This window comes from Sarcophilus harrisii, chromosome 1 (assembly GCF_902635505.1).
Source record: "Sarcophilus harrisii chromosome 1, mSarHar1.11, whole genome shotgun sequence".
NCBI classification, from domain to species: Eukaryota; Metazoa; Chordata; class Mammalia; order Dasyuromorphia; family Dasyuridae; genus Sarcophilus; species Sarcophilus harrisii.
Window position 1 is genome coordinate 221,282,520 of NC_045426.1, and position 13,845 is coordinate 221,296,364.

The following is a 13,845-nucleotide window of genomic DNA, read 5'->3' on the forward strand; positions in this document are numbered from 1 at the left end:
TGAGTAGAAATCAGTCCTGTCTGGAGGGGTTGACTCAGGCAATTTCTTATTTTTTCTCCACACAAGGTTTTAAAGAAATTTTATCCCATTAATGGCACAGTGAAGTCATTAGCTAAGGAGAAATTTATGTCAGTGGAAAATTGGTGCTGCTACTCAGCAAACACATCAGCCCTTAATTACTACTAGAAATGAGAGTTAGCTTGGAAATACTATTTTTTTTTTTATGTTTGAATTTTTCCTTCTTTCTTCTAGGTTCTTTTAAGTAGGATTCCAAATAAAATTATTTGAGATACATGTATTATGTAAATTTAATTTTGACTTAAAAACATAATTTTTATATTATACATTTTTCACATTTTCTTTTCTACTTTGGATTTGAATTTTAATATTTATCTATCTATATGTTTATAGATATAGATATCAATGTTTTGATACCTTTTTTTTTTTTGCTGAGGCAATTGGGGTTAAGTGAATTGCCCAGAGTCACACAGTTAGGAAGTGTTAAATATCTGAGATTATATTTGAATTAAGATTCTCTTGACTTTAGGACTGCTGCTCTATGCACTATGCCATTTAGCTGTCCCAATTTTATTTTTATTTGTGTTTTTCTCTCACTGAACATACAGTTTGGTTTCCTCTTTATTCAAATTTGGAACTCAAAGTCCTACAAAGTGGATGTTGAAAACTAACTTTACATGTCATAGGAAAAATTATGCTATTAATTGTTAGAAAGGAAAGAATTGATAAATAGAATTATTAATAAAGTCATTTTACATCTTTATGCCTATTAATGTCTAATAGTAGTGTGGAGGAAAGAACAAAAAGGAAAAATAGAAATTTACATGATAACTTTATGATAGATAACATGTAACTTATTCTGTTCAAAGGAACAAAAAGTTATACATATATATATATATATATATATTTATAGACTTATATCATCTATTTTCTACCATCTCATGGAAATTCCTGTTATATTACACAAATTAAAAATAAAATAAATAAAAAGATAGGTCATGATAGAATTGAGTAGCAGATTTTATGATACTAAGCATAGGCAGTATCAATATTGTAGTATTTTGGGGAAAGTTTGTAAATAATGACTAAACTAGGAATAAGTTGATCTTCATGCCACTGGAATTGTTGCATAGCCTTTTTACTACTTAGGCAACATTGTTTCTTAAGTGGTGTGTGTGTGTGTGTGTGTCTATTTCCTATATATCTTTGCTGTCCCCATATTACTGGACAGTGTCATCTATCCTGACATATTCTCAATAGTTGAAATGTAGATATTTCTTATTTGTTTATTGGTTTTGTTTCCTGTTGCATCCTATTTTATTGTTATAATGAAAAAAGCACAAATAAAAACAAATATCCGTTCCTTTCCTTGTTCCTCATATCATTGTGTTCATCAAAGTGGTTTTGCAACCCTATCATGCCCAATCTATTTCTCATATATTTTTTTTTTTTTAATGTTGTTTCAGTTTTTTAAATTTATGCTTGTAAATTCATTTTTTTTACATATTTCCTTGAGAATCATGTTGGGGGGAAATCAAAACAAAAGAGAAAAACTACAAAAGATAAAAAAAAAACCAGAATAAAAAGAAAAAAAAAAAGTAAGCATAGCATGTGTTGATTTACATTTAATCTCCCTTGTTCTCTCTCCGTCTGTGAATCACAGTTTCCACCCAAAGTTTAGTGTGATTAATTTGGATCCCTGAACTGCTGAGAAGACCCAAGTCTGTCATATGATCATCACACAATCTTGTTGCTGAACAAAGTGTTTTCCTGGTACTGCTTGTTTCACTCAGCAACATTTTGGATAAATCTTTCCAGGACTTTTTAAAAACCAGCTTGTTTATCATTGTTTATATAACCATAATAATATTACATTGCTGTAACATATTGCAACTTATTCAGCCATTGCCCATTTGATGGGCATGAACTCATTTTCCAATTTTTTACCACCAAAAAAGAACTGCCACAAACATTTTTGCACATGAGTCCTTTTCTCTCTTTTATGAATTTTTGGGAATACAGACTATAGTGACAATTTTCAATCCAAGAGTATGCATACTTTATATCTATTTGGGCATAGTTCCAAATTGCTCTCCAGAATGGTTGAATTATTTCACAACTCCACCAATAATGCATTGGAGTCCCAGTTTTTCTATATCCCCTTCAACATTATAATTGTCTTATCTTGTCATTTTAGCCAATCTGATTGATATGAAGTAGTATCTCAGAATTGTTTTGATTTGCATTTCTCCAATTAATAAAGGTTTAGAGCATTTTTTCTTTTAAATTTTTTATCTGACAATGGTATGTTCATGTCTTGTGATCATTTATCAATTAAGAAATGACTTGTATCCTTTTTTCATTAAAATTTTTTATTTTTAAAACATACATGGATAATTTTTCAACATTAACCCTTGCAAAACCTTGTGTTCCAATTCTTTTTACCCTTCAACTCCTCCCTCTCCAGATAGCAAGTTATCCAGTATATGTTAAACATGGTAAAAATAAATGTTGAATCCAATATATGCATATATATTTATAAAATTATCTTGCTGCACAAGAAAAAACAAATCAAAAAGGGAAAAAACATGAAAAAAAATCCAAGCAAACAACAAAAAGAGTGAAAATATGTTGTGATCCACACACAGTTCCTATAGTCCTCTCTCTAGGTATAGATGGTTCTCTTCATTAAAAGATTATTGGAACTGCTCTGAATTATCTCATTGTTGAAAAGAGCCACGTCCATCAGAGTTGATAATTATTTAATCTTCTTTTTGCCATGTGCAATGATCTATTGGTTCTGAATATTTCACTTAGCATCAGTTCATGGAAGTCTCTTCAGGCCACTCTGAAGCTATCCTGCTGATCATTTCTTATAGAACAATAATATTCTTTAACATTCATATACTATTACTCAGCCATTCTCCAAATAAATCCTTAAAAATGAATAAAAAACCAAAAGAACTCTCACCATAGACAGCTTTTATGGAGAGAGAGAAGAACAGAACTCAAATCCTGAGGTTCCTAGAGGCAAAGCAAATCCAGATGAAGCCCCAAAGGGAGATATAAGCTGGTCCCCATTTCACAAGGTTTTCTTGGAAGAATGCATAAAGAATCTTAAAAGAGGGTTAGAAGAAAAATGGGGAAATGAAATGAGATAATTGCAAGAAGGAATGGAAAAAAGCATATAATGCTCTACAAAAGAGATATCAAAAAGACGCCAAAAACAAAATTTGCGAAATGGAAAAAGAACGCAACGAATAAAAAAATTCAACTGGCCAATTAAAAAAGTAGCTAAGAAAGATAACTGAAGAAAATAATACACTAATAATTAGAATTGAACAAATGGAAGTTGAAGAAGGTGTATGTGTGACTGTTGTCTACATACCCTCGGAAGTGAATGACTCAATAAGCCTTCAAAATATGAAATATCTCCTAGGAAAAACAACTGACCTGGAAAATAGAACTAGGAGAGACAATCTAAAGATTATTAGGCTTCTTGAAAGCCATGATGAAAAAAAGGAAGCTAGGTATTATTTTACATGAAATCATAAAAGACTGTCCTGATATTTTAGAATCAGAAAGTAAAATAGCCATAAAAAGAATTCACTGATCACCTCCTGAATGAGACCCCAAAATTAAATTCCCAAGGAATATTGCAGCTGAATTTAAGAACTATTGCACCAAGGAAAATATATTGCAAGTAGCCAGAAAGAAACAATTTAAATATTGAGGAGCCACAATTAGGATTACCTAGAACCTACCAGCTTCAACCTTAAAGGATCAAAGGGCCTGGAATCTTATATTATGAAAGGTAAAGGAACTTGGATTACAGCCAAGAATAATCTATCCAGCTAAAATGAACATTATCTTTCAGGGAAGAAGATGGGTATTCACTGATATAGATGGATTTCATCTATTTCTAATGAAAAGACCAGAACTGAACAAAAAATTGGAACTCCAAACACAGAACTTAAGAGAAGCATAAAAACGTAAAAAGAAAAAAGACTCTTGAGAACTATATTTCTGTTATGTGTATACTTAGAGACTGCAGGTATAATTTGATTTTATTATGATAATATAAAAAAGAAAGTAGAGGTAGAAAGGGGATCATATTGGAAAAAGAGGAAAAAGGAGGTAAAATAAGGGAAATTAAATCTCATGAAGAGACAACAAAGAAGGGAGGGAAATGAGCATTGTGTGAATCTTACTCTCATCAGGTTTGGCTCTAAGAGAGAATATCAAACATATTTGGTTTCACAGAGAAACTTGTCTCACCTTATATGAAAGTGGGAGGGAAAGGGGGCAAAAAGGAAAGACTAATAGAAAGAAAAACAGAAGTATTGTGGGAAAGGTGTAAAATAGGAGGAAGGGGCTCTAAAGGGGGAGAACTGTTTGAGAGAGGTGGTCATCAAAAGCAAAATACTGGAGAGGAGGAAAGGAGGAAAGGAAAGAGAAAAGCATAACTTAGGGTAAATAAAATGGCAGGAAATATAAAATTAGTTATTTTAACTGTGAATGTGAATGAAATGAACTTTCCCATAAAATGAAAGCAGATAGCAGACTGGATTAAAAGTCAGAATCATACAATATATTTTTTGCAAGAAACACATTTAAAGCAGAATGATATATACAGAGTGAAGGTAAAGGGCTACAATAGAATCTATTATGCTTCAGATAAAGTTAAAAAAAAAAAAAAGTAGGAGTAGTGATCCTGATCTCAGATCAAATAAAAGCAAAGATAGATCTAATTAAAAGAGATAAGCAAGAGAACTACATTTTACATAGAATTCCCAATCCCTCTATTTATGTCCACCTGCATTTTTGATTCCCTTCACAGGCTAATTGTACACTATTTCAAAATCTGATTCTTTTTGAACAGCAAAATAATTGTTTGGACATGTATACGTATATTGTATTTAATTTATACTTTAACATATTTAACATGTATTGGTCAACCTGCCATCTGGGAGAAGGGGTCGGAAACGTTGGAACAAAAGGTTTTGCAATTGTCAATGCTGAAAAATTACCCATGCATATATCTTGTAAACAAAAAGATATAATAAAAAATAATTTAAAAAAAAAAGAAAAATTAAGTATGATAGATCTTTGGAGAAAATTGAATGGAGACAGGAGTTTGTTTTTCTCAGTGATTCATGGAATTTCTCCAAAAATTGACTATGTGTTAGGGTATAAAAATCTCAAAATCAAATGCAGAAAGGCAGAAATAGTAAAGGCAATTTTTTTTTTCAGATCATGATGTAATAAAAATCACATGCAATATAATGCCAGGAGAAAATAGATCAAAATTTAATTGAAAATTAAATAATCTCATCTTAAAGAATGAATGGCAAAGGTTCTGATAAAGGCCTCATTTACAAAATATATAAAGAATTGACTAAAATTTATTTTAAAAAATCAAGTCATTCTTCAATTGATAAATGGTCAAAGGATATGAACAGACAATCATCAGATGAAGAAATTGAAGCTATTTCTGGTCATATGGAAAGGTGTTCCAAATCACTATTGATTAGAAAAATGCAAATTAAGACAACTCTGAAATACCACTACACACCTCTCAGATTGGCTTAGAGGACAGGAAAAGATAATGGTGAATGTTGGAGGGGATGTGAAAAAACTGGGACACTGATACATTGTTGGTGGAAATGTGAATGGATAACCATTCTGGAGAGCAATTTGGAACTATGCTTCAAAAACTTATCAAACTTCATACCCTTTGACCCAGCAGTGTTTCTATTGGGCCTATATCCTGAAGATTTTAAAGGAGGGAAATGGGCCCATATGTGTAAAAATGTTTGTGGCAGTCTTTTTTGTATTAGCTAGAAATTGGAAACTAAGTGGATACCCATCAATTGGAGAATGGCTAAATAAATTTATGAATGCTATGGAATATTATTGTTCTGTAAGAAATGATCAACAGGATGATTTCAGAGAAGCCTGGAGAGACTTAAATGAACTAAGTGAAATTTAAATGAAGCTAAGTGAAATGAGCAGAACCAGGAGATCATTGTACATGGCAACAAGAAGACTGTATGATGATCAGTTCTGATGGACGTGGCTCTCTTCAACAATGAGATGATTCAAACCAGTTCCACTTGTTTAGTAATGAAGAGAGTCACCTAGAGAACTGCATTGTCACTCTTTCTGTTATTGTTTGCTTGCATTTTTGTTTTCCTTCTCAGGTTTTTTTCTTTCCTTCTAGATCCAATTTTTTTGTGCAGCAAGATAACTGTATCCATATGTACACATATATTGGATTTAACATATATTGTACCATATTTAACATGCATTGGACTACCTGCCATCTAGGGGAGAGGGCGAGGGAAAGGAGGGAAAATTTGGAACAGAAGGTTTTGCAAGGGTCAGTGTTGAAAAAATTATCCATGCATATGTTTTGTAAATAAAAAGCTATACTAAAAAAAATTTAAAAAAGAATAAATGTGTGAAACAGGAAATCATAGAAAAAAATCAATAATTTCATCCAAGAGAATGACAATAATGAAACAACATACCACAATTTGTGGGATACAGCCAAAGTTATTATTAGGGGAAATTTTATATCTAAAGATGCTTACTTGCATAAAATAGAGAAAGAGAAGATCAATGGATTGGGTTTACAATTAAAAAAGCTAGAAAAAGAACACATCAAAAACCCCCAATTAAATAACAAACTTGAAATTCTAAAAAGGGGAGATTAATAAAATAGAAAATAAGAAAAAGAACAAATAAAACTAAAAGTTGGTTTTATAAAAAAAACACAACAAAATGGATAAATCTTTAGTTATTTTAATTAGAAAAAGGAAACAAGAAAATCTAATTGTTAGAAAAATGAAAAGGGAGAACTTTCCATTAATGAAGAAGAAATTAGAGCAATAATTAGGAGTTATTTTGCCCAACTCTATGCCAGTAAATTTGATAATGTGAATGAAATGGAGGAATACTACAAAAATGTGGATTGCCTGGGTTAACAGAAGAGGAAATAAATTATTTATATAGTCCCATTTTAGAAAGAGAAATAGAAGAAGCTATTAATCAACTCCCTAAGAAAAAAATCTCTGGGATCAGATGGATTTACATGTAAATTCTACAAACATACAAAGAATAATTAATCCCAATATTATATAAACCATTTGAAAAAATAGGGAAAGAAGGAGTCCTACCAAATTTCTTTATGACACAAATATGGTGCTGATAGCTAAACCAGGTAGGGTGAAAACAGAGAAAGAAAATTATAGATCAATTTCTCTAAAGAATATTGATGCAAAAATGTTATATAAAATATTAGCAATAAGATTACAGAAAATCACTCCCAGGATAATATACTATGATCAAGTATGATTTATACCAGGAATACAGTCCTGATTCAATATTAGGAAAACTATCAGCATAATCAACTATTTCAATAACCAAACTAACAAAAATCATATGATTATCTCAATAGATGCAGAAAAATCCAACACTCATTCCTATTAAACACACTAGAGAGTATAGGAATAAATGGACTTTTCCTTAAAATGATCAGTAGCATCTATTTAAAACCATGAGTAAGCATCATATGTAAAGGGGATGAATTAGAACCATTCCCAATAAGATCAGGAGTGAAACAAGGCTGCCCACTATCACTATTATTATTCAATATTGTATTAGAAATGTTAGCTTTTATAAAAGAAGAATAAAAAGAGATGAAAGAAATTAGAGTAGACTACGAGGAAACCAAATTATCACTCCTAATTATTATATTTTCTTGGAGCATAAGTTGCTTCTTCTAGAACTTGTTCCATTATCCCCTTTAAATACAGAGCCTCATTTATGAATATTTCCAATTTTGGTCACAACTTCTTGTTGATATATTTGAAATTCTCTTTAGGCATATTCTTTTTTTAATTTAAATTGTTTCTTTCAGAAACATTTCTTTTACTTTCTCTATAAGAATAACTCATATTAATTAAATAGTTCCACATGTCCAGGATTCTTCAGGGTTTGTCCATTCTCTGAATCCCATTCTTCTGTCTATGCATAATAGTAATATACTGGAGAATTTGGCCTCTCATATTTACTGGCTATATATCCCTGAGAAAGTCACAGTGTCTGCCTGCTTTGTTTTCCTCATATATCTGATTTTACATACATACACACACACACACACACACACACACGCACGCACGCACACACACATACACACACACATATATATTTAATACATACATATATATTTTTAGATACATACATATGCATAATGTATGTATGCAAAATCCTATATATACACACATATAGTATATAATACTTACATATATAAATATATCTTAAATGTTATATAGAACACAAAATATTATATGTCTATATGTATTATATATAATCTGTATAATATATATATATAATCTGTATTATATATATATATATATATATATATATATATATAATCTATATAATAGCTGTGTCTACCCTCCAAATTTGTGAGGATTGAATGAGATAATAATTGGAAAGTATTTAGCACAGTTCCTGGAATATAGTAAACATTATAAAAATGTTAATTATTACTGTTGTTGCTAAATTTAGCCTGTGTTACCCTGGGTATGTCACTTAACCTCAGTTTGCCTTAGTTTCCTCCTTTCTAAAATGTGAATAATAATAGTACCAATACCTCAGATTTGTTGTATGAAATGACAGAATAATTTTAAAGCATTTAGCACAGTGTATAGCATATAACAACCATTATATAAATGTGACCTATCATCATCAGCAATATAATTTTAATAATGATTTTTCATAACTCATTCAGTCATTCTACACTTGATGACCAGTCAAAACTGAATGAAAATATTCCTGTTTTCAAATTTTTATCCACACAGACAGAGCTATGATAAAATTTTTTGTACATTTTTGGTTGCAGTTTGTTTTGATCAGGATTAATCTCTCCTTAAAAACCCCTTGGGAAGAAGGTACCATTTTTTTTTTTTCTCCACTTTCCCTTCTGACTCCATGTGAAGTAAAATGTATTTTTATTTTCAAATTTTGTTTATTCTTCTTTTCTTTAACTAGTTTAAATGATAGTAAAGTTAGACACTACTTTCTGCTTACTTTTCTTTTTTTTTTAATATTAGCAAAACATAACAGAACTGCCTCAAGGCTTTCTGCCTAATTAAACTCCTTTTTTGACCCCTAATAAGAGTTTACAGAAGAAACACATGTATTTTTTCCCATGATAGAAAGTAACGAATTATTTCTAATTTAATTTAGATTATACAACATATTCACATTGACATTGATGACCACATGTTTTAAATTATATATTATGTATACATAAAGCATTCTTATAGATACACATAAAACACACAACAGAGATTAAAAGATTGTTGTTTTGTTCAATGTCATTGTTGCAAATATGGACATTGAAATATAAATGAGTTAAGTGATTTTCCCCAGTTCTCTCAGATAGTAAGTGACAGAACTGGGATTTGGATCAAAATCATTTGACTAGAAATTTAGATTTTTTAAATTTTTTCCCATTGCATTATATAACCTTATTTTTCATATATAATTATTAATTGAATGTTTTTTTTAACAAACATGGCTGATATGATATGTCTATGTTGAACTGAAGCTGTATTTTAATTTATTCTGTGTTTTTTGTTGTTGTTGCTCATTTCTTTCATGTACTTAGGAAATACATCCTTTATTCTTAACTCTTTAATAATTTGTTTCTCTTTTTAATTCTCTTTTCATTCCTTTGTGTTCTTTTTCTTTTTCTTTATTTTTAGTACACATTGCTTTATGATTCATGTTGCGAGAGAAAATCAGAGCAAAAGGAAAAAAATATGGGAGAGATTAAAAAAAACAGAAAAAAAGAAATGAATATAGCATGTATTGATTTATATTCAGTCTCCTTAGTTCTTTGTTTGGATGCAGATGGAATTTTCTGTCCAGAAACTATTAAGACTACTTTAAGTCACTTAATCACTGAGAAGAACCAAGTCTTGCATAACTGATCATTGCACATTCTTGCTGTTATTGTGTACAATGTATTCCTGGTTCTGTTTGTTTCATTTTGCATTAATGACATTTTTGGCTTTATGATACAAAGCTCTTTGGGAGTCTCTGTGAAAGAAAAGCTCTATAAATAATGTAGGTGCTTTTGAAAGGAAGGAGAACAAAGGTGTAATACAAAATCCCCTTAGAAGGTCAAATGATTGTGAGAAGTAACTCTAATTTTCACATTGAGAAACTTTTGCCCACTTTATGAGTGTGCACAGGACAATTGTATCTAAGACAACAAAATACAAGTAATTTTATAGCCATCTGAATTTTTATGGAAGTTTAATCAAAACTATCATTTTTGATTAAATATATATGTCTGTGCATGTGCATGTGCGTGCACACATGTACATGTGCATGTCTGTGTTTAATTAAAACACATTATCATTGATAGTTTTGATTAAATATATGTCTGTGCATGTGCATATATACACACACATGTACATGTGCATGTGTGTGTGTTTAGTTAAAACACTTTGATGTAGGTCTTCAAAGACTGTACTTCAAAGTTTTACTTGAGTAATTTGTATGTTTGGCATGCTGAAAGTTGATGACTTTAAAAATTTCATCTAAGTTTAAATTTTAAAAAATATGAAGGACTTTTCTGATGTAGAAAACTACAAAAAATGCACACACAGAAAAATGTTTCCAAACACAAATTTTATGTATCACAAAATGTTTAAAGCTGACTTTATTTTCTTTATTTTCCAAATTTTTCCTCACATATATTTTGAATAATTTTTACAAGGCAGAAAAAAAGGTTAGTAATATGAAGAAAATATTGTTTCTTAGACTCTTTACCTTGCTCTACTTGTTGATTTGTCAAAAATGAATAAGATTTACTCTCAATTCCTATACCACATATTATTGTGTTCAGACAAAAGATTTATTTTTCTTTGTAGGGCTTTTTGTCTCACTCAGTTAGGCCATGACCAATATCACATTTGGTTAATTCTTATGGGAAATGAGAAACAAGCCTCTAAATCTCCATCAGAAATTGAGGGACTATTCTTCATTTTCCACATGAAGAGCTGATCAAGGCTAATGATCTTGGCCTATGTCATAGAGTTGCTCAGGACTGTCTATTCATTCTGAAAGGTATATAGATCATAGTGATGTACATAATAGTTTTTGCTAGAAGAGACCTTACAAGCCATCAAGTTCAATTTCTTCATTTTTCAGATGAGGAAATTGGGTCTTATAAAATTTAAGTGACTTGCCCAGACTAAGAAAGCTAATAAGTATCAGAGGCAGGATTTGGACTCTTCCTTTCAGCCCTGGGACTATGACTATATTCTCTGTTCTACTACAGTAGCAAGTGCTAATGCTTCTTTGTGCCTTGGAATTAAAATCAAGAGTCCTGTTCCTTATGACTAACCATAAGCACTCCTCTCCATCCTAGAAATGATCCAAAAATGCACTTATGCAACAGAATTGCCAATTGGCACAACTGTACACAGTGCCAGCAAATTTTCCCCTGTGATCTCTTTCTGATCAGTTGTCTGACACTTTACTGTCTTTTGTCTGAGAGCTTCTAATGTTCTGTCCACCTTTGCTTCCTACACATCACAGCTGGTGCTGACCTGTGCTCTGGAACAACCTTCATCCTGCCAAACTTTGAGTTGTCTTAGTCTATAACAATGCCTTACCTTGACTTTTTGTTAGCTCTGCTGCCCCAGAATTTAATTTGAAGCATTGCTTTAAAGTTGTCTAAAGGGGAATTTTGGGAGAGTTCAGATGGGCAGCTATCTTTCCTCTACCAACTTGGCTTTACTATAATTACATTTTTTTTTTCTGGTTCCCACCATTCAAAAGAATGTTTTGTCTATAATTTAACCTCTCTGTTTGAGATCTCTAAGAGTATAACTTGCAGAGAAGGTACCAACCTCCTTTGGTAGAAAAAATTTACGTTTCCTGAGAGTTTCATATACTGATGAAATCATGGGTCCAAACCTTCCTATATTACAGATTTAGCAACTAGATAGAAGGAAGAGTAGACAAATTCTTTTTTAAGTATTTATTTTATTTTATTAAAAACGAATAAGAAAAAATAGGAAAATAATACAAAATAAAAATAAAACAAAGCAAAAGAAAACATTGTCATGTACCCAGCAGAACAATAGGAAGAATTCAAAATATATAACAACAAATTACCATTTCAAGAAAGTATACACATATATTAGAAGAAATTATATTCATTAGTGTCCATCTTTTCTTTACTTCCTTGTAAATTGTTCATTCATTCTCTGCTATGCATCTTTTTTACTTTCTTCTTTTCCCTCCCTTTCATCCCCCCTCACCCTCCAGCAGGATATACTTAAGAAAGGATATATTTATATACTTATGTAGATATATGCATACATACATACATACATACACATACATACACTGTTCTCCCCTATATACACATAGACATCTTTTCTATGCTTACAGACTCTTTGCTTTCATTCTGATCCTTAATTTGCCTTGCTTTTACTTAACTCTCCCCCCCAACCCATCCCCATCCAGCCATAGATTCCTGTCTTGTCTTCTTCCCTCACCTTTTGAATCCCCACAAATCCCTTCCTCCTTATTTTTTTTTGATAGATTTTGGAGGGTGCTATCCCCTTCATAGTACATATGTAGTGTTGGTTATTTAACACATTCCCTATGGTAGTAGGTTTTCAGAATTATGAGTCCTTCTCCTCCCTCTAATGCCTCTGTGTCTGTTCTTCCTCTGCACCTCATTTGTATAACAAGATTAATATTTTTAATCTTAACTCTGCTTCAATCTTTCTTTTGAACTACCCTATTGTTGATGTCAATCCTAAATATATAATTGATTTCTTTTCCTTTTATTTATTTATTTTAATGAATATTGCTTTATGAATCATGTTGGGACAGAAACATGAGAACAAAAGGGAAAAATCATGGGAGAGAAAAGATATAGAAAAAAAGTGAACATAGCATATGTTGATCTGCATTCAATACTCATAGTGGTTTTTCTAGATGCAGATAGCATCCAAAGCCCATTGGGATTACCCTGAATCACAGAACTACTGAAAAGAACCAAGTCTTTCATAGTTAATCATTGAACATTCTTGTATTATTGTGTGCAATGTATTCCTGGTTCTGCTTCTTTCACTCAACAACAATTCATGTAAATCTTTCCAGACCTTTCAAAAACCAACTTGGTCATACCATTTTATAGAACAATAATTCCATTAATTCATATACCACAACTTGCTCAGCCATTCCCCAATTGATGGGCATCTTCTCATTTTCCAATACTTTGCTACTATAAAAAAGGGCTGCTATGAACATTTTTCCACATGTGGGTCCTTTTCCCTCCTTTATAATTTCCTTGGATACAGACCCAGTAGTGGTTCTGCTGAGTCAAAGTGTATGAACACTTTTACTTCAGTGTTTTCCTCTGAAGATGAACACTATTCTTCCCTATTGCCATAGTACCTTTCTATGATGGCATTTTTTCTTCTTTTCTGCTTCATTTAAAAAAAAAAATCAGGTGTTAGTGTAAGTACTTCTAATTGTAGGGTTGAGGAATGGTGCCTCCAGCTTCACTTGAGCCCTCCCCTTTAACTTGGAACCCCAAACCAAGAGCTCCACCCTCCAGCAAGTGTCCATAGCCATCAACATCCCTGCTCTCCTGCCTCTTCACTAACTGGTATGCTGTTCCTTTTCGCCCAGGGTCAAGTCTCAGCCCCACAGTTGGGCCTGGTCTTCCTGATCAAGGGAGGTTCTCTCAATCTTGCCAGACACAGACCCCGACTCCAC